The following is a 4,479-nucleotide window of genomic DNA, read 5'->3' as shown; positions in this document are numbered from 1 at the left end:
CAACACACGTAGTTGCGGTACGGTGAATCTGTAGAGGAACAGGGATGTTGCGTCGTCCATGATATCGGAAAATGCGTTGACGTGGATGCTGAAGTCGGAGGCGCAGATAGTTATGCTCATGGATGAATTGGACAGTGCGTAGAAAGTGCCTGGGCTTGGGAGATGAGTGGTATACGCGAGCAAGGACCACTATGGCTTGCTCGACCGACAACCGCGGAGCCACCACCATTTCCGAGAATGCGTATCCGGTTGTCGTTGATGTATCCGAACTTTCTACTTTGCAAATACTTGATAAGTGTGGAAATTTCCAATTGAAACTAGCCGAGTGAATTGTCAATTTGATAAAAGAAACGACGTTGCGAATACTCTCTAATGCACAATGAATTAACTGAAGGTCTACAAAGATCTCCTTAATCCTCATCACTATGAAATCTTCTTAATCTACTTCACTACTTCTACACTAATATGCACTTTTGTATACAATAGACACGGGTGGGGTTGAGACATTGGGGAACTTCACTAGGCTAGCGATTCTAAGCCATACTTACCCTTGAGACACATTCCCAGGCAAGCATTAGCTAGGGTGCGTCATGAGCCAGGTACTTAGGATCTGGGTGCGGGCAAGGTGGTGGCAAGGCGTTACCCCCACCTGCCACATCACTACATTCTCCCCCTGATGTCTTGCTACACCTTGAAACGCCTTGACTCCAAGTCTTGGACGAGTTGCTTGAAGTGCACAACATGCTTGATGTCCTTCATCAGTTCCCACGTGGCTTCGCTTTCGGGCTGTCCATGCCACTTGACCAAGTACTCCAACTTGCGATTGAACTGGCGCTTTTTGAGCAGTTTCTCGACAATGTCCATTTGTTCGCCGGTGGATTCGTCTAGAATAACAGGAGTAGCTTTCGGGATAGGCCGGGAGGCAAACTTGGCTTCGTTGGGGTGATAGTGCTTAAGTCGATCAACGTTGAACACGTCATGAACACGTGACATCGAGCAAGACAACTTGAGGCGCATGGCGTTGTCATTAATGGCTTGGAGAATCTCAAAGGGACCGATGAATCGTGGAACCAACTTGGGACGCTCAGACTTGTCGAGCATCTGGGCATGCTTTAAAGGCAGGTTGCGAGTCGCTAACCATACTTGATCGCCTTCCTTGAAGGTCACGTTCGAGCGGCGCTTGTCATAATATTCTTTCTGACGCTGCTGGGCCTTCGTCAAATTCTCGTGAGCCATCCGAATGACTTTCTTTCGATGCTCCGCAAAATTCTTCGCAAAGTCATTCTTGGGCAAGGAGCTGCTCACGGCAGGGTTACGCAACTTGCGGCCTGTGTCGACTTCGAACGGCGTTAAGCCTGTTGATGTTTGGACTAAGCCTTGGTGGGCATACTCGATCGTTGGTAAATGGTCGACCCAGTCTTGTCCAAGATACGACACTTGGCATCTGAGCGCATCTTCGAGAGTTCGATTCTGGCGCTCAGTCGCTTTATCGGCTTGAGCTCTGCCGGCAGTGGTCATGGCTTGGCGGATATCCATAATCTCCATGAGGGACTTCCAAAACGTGCTTGTAAACTTGGGATCACGGTCACTGATGATCATTGCTGGTAGTCCATGGTGGCGAACAACATGTTCGAAGAATTCTTTCGCCGTTTGGGGTGCGTCGCCATCTGATCTCGTCGGAATGTACTTTGGCCGCTTGGATAGCTTCGCTACGACTACGAAAATAGCATCATAGCCTTTTGACACGGGCAAACCGGTGATCCAATCCGCTGAAACAGTTTACCAACACTCTTCCGGTGCGAGAATGGGAATCATCTTGCCATTTGCACGCAGACTGCTCGTCTTGTATCGACTGCATGTTTCGCAAGTCGCGACGTATAACTTCACGTCTTCGGCAAGAGTGTTCCAGTAATACCACTGCGCTACACTTAACATTGTGCGTCGAGTTCCAGGGTGTGCGGCAGTGCTTGAATCGTGCGCGTGAGATAAAATCTCGGCACGAAGCACGTCATCGTTGGGGACACATAACTTCCAAACTTGGTCTTGACTTCGGAGAAAGCAGAGTCCTTCCTTCCACTTGAAGGCTTCACCTTTCATGGACTTTGTCCCTGAGTCCTTTGCGTAAGCCTTCACAAAACGTTCCTTGGTTTTGGTGTCCATCTCGATGGTGCTAAAGGACACTTGCTTCGAGTGGTTCACCGTTAGGCGTTGAGGCACTAACACTCCTTTTTGCTCCTCCAACTCCTCCCCCCAAAAAGGAGAGTCGACAATGACGGCGATGTCACGAGTCGTGTAGGTGGAGAGAGCCGAGGCATGGACAAGAAGTCGATTGATGCGCGCTGCGACTGAGGCACAGTGGATACCACACGCGTGGATTAAGAGGTGGTGAACGGTGGAGGTGGCATGTGGAGGCCGAGACAAGGCATCAGCTACCACATTTAACTTGCCCGGACGATGATGAAGGGCAAAGTCGAAACAACTGAAAAAGTCAAGCCAACGCGTCAACTTGGGCGTAAGGACCGGCGTTGTCATGAACCACTTGCAGCAAGAGTTGTCGGTGTATACATCGAACCGATTGCCATGCAGGTAATGGCGCCACTTGCCCAGAGCCAACTTAATGGCGTACAATTCTTTTTCGTGCGCGGGCCAATTCTGTTCGTGAGGACCGAGGCGCTTGGACATGAAAGCAACGGGACGATCATTACCGTCGCCGTCGAGCTGGGAAATGACTGCACCACAGCAGAAACCAGAGGCGTCGGTGGTGACTACAAAAGGCTTGTCGTAGTCAGGTAATTGCAAAACAGGGGCTTGCTGCAACGCGAACTTTATTATCAAAAACGCTCGACGCTCGTCCTCGCCCCAGTGCCACTTGGCACCTTTCTTCAGTAATCCACTAAGGGGACGGACGAGCTCCGCGAAGTCGGGGATGAACTTGCGGTAGTAACTGGCAAGACCGACAAAACTCATGACGTCTTTGCTCGACTGAGGCTCCGGCCATTTTTCGATAGCACGGACTTTGGACTGGTCCACGTGGAGGCCATCTTTCGAAATGGTGTGACCCAAAAAGTTGACAGAGTCGACACCAAACGAACACTTGGATGGACGCGCGTATAGCTTCTCGGTGCGAAGGACAGTGCAAATTGAACGCAAATGATCAGCGTGTTCTTCGATCGTCCGCGAGAACACACAAATGTCGTCCATGTACACCACGACAAAGTCGAACTTGTCAAACAATCGACGCATCAGGCGAGACCAGATGCCTGGCATGCCTGCCATACCCATTGGGGCCACGACCCATTCATAAACATCGCGATGGGTCCTGAAGGCGGTGTACTTCCTTGCTGATGGCATCACGAGCATTTGGTGGTAGCCAGATGCTAAGTCGATCTTCGTAAGGACTCGGCATCCGTGCATACGGTCATACAGGACTTCAATATCGGGCAGCGGGATCTTTGGCACGATGGACTGAGAGTTGACATGGCGGTAATCCAACACCCATCGTATAGGAGTGTCGGGCGTGGCGGTACGAAGCCACTCACGGCGTGAAAGCATCTGACCATCATCACTACGCTTGGGAACACCGAAGATGTTGGATACCCAGTCGCTGTTCGAGAGCTCGATCCAGCCCTTTTGCAACAGATCGTCGACGAACGTGTCCAAAGAACCTGCTTCTACCTTGGACAAACGGAACGGGGGTCGGTGCTGGGGTCTCGCGTCAGGCTTCATTGTCAAATCAAACTCAATCCCACGCGGCGGTGGTAACGTGTTGGGTAACTTGTCGGGAAACACGTCACGAAATTCATCCACAACTCTGGCCACGAGCGGGTGTAACTTCTGCTGAGGTTCCGTTTTCGTCGTGACTTTGATTATCCATCCTTCGATTCGTTCAGGCTCGACTTCACTTGAGTTGACAGTGTGCCAGATACTTCCTTCACTTTCTTGATGCCAGAGCAGTGTCCATCGAAGCCTTCTGCTTGAACTTCCTTGGAACGGATCACTGTCTTGGCTAAACCTGGGCGGCAAAGCAAGTTCGAGGCACCAGAGTCGATCAGGATGCGAACGCTTGTACTGTCGAGTGCGCCGTGAACTATCATCAACTTGTTTTCTTGCGCTGGCACTGCTTGCTGGGCGGTATTGATGTTAAGCGACTCCTCCTCCGCAGAGTCTTGCTGGGCTAGGCCCATGTTGTTGCCTAGGATCACTTCTTCTACGTCATCTTCGCTGTCTTCTGTGTCGCTGTTGACTTCGGTTACTTGAGCATTGTGCTGACGACTTGGTGTATTGCGCTGGGGTCGCTGAGGCCGGTTGGCATGTCTTGAGATGTTGTTGCGCTGGGGTTGAGCTTGGCTTTTTCCTTGATTGTTCCGGGGTGGAGAGCGGCAGTCATTGATTCTGTGGCCCATGCGTCCGCAGTTATAACAGGGGCCTACTTGGCGTTGTCCACGGTGTTGTACTTGGGCGTTGTCTACTTCCATGTCA

The sequence above is a fragment of the Aphanomyces astaci genome (assembly GCF_000520075.1).
Source record: "Aphanomyces astaci strain APO3 unplaced genomic scaffold supercont1.9, whole genome shotgun sequence".
In the NCBI taxonomy this organism is placed as follows: domain Eukaryota; phylum Oomycota; class Saprolegniomycetes; order Saprolegniales; family Verrucalvaceae; genus Aphanomyces; species Aphanomyces astaci.
This window is presented reverse-complemented; position numbering follows the sequence as displayed.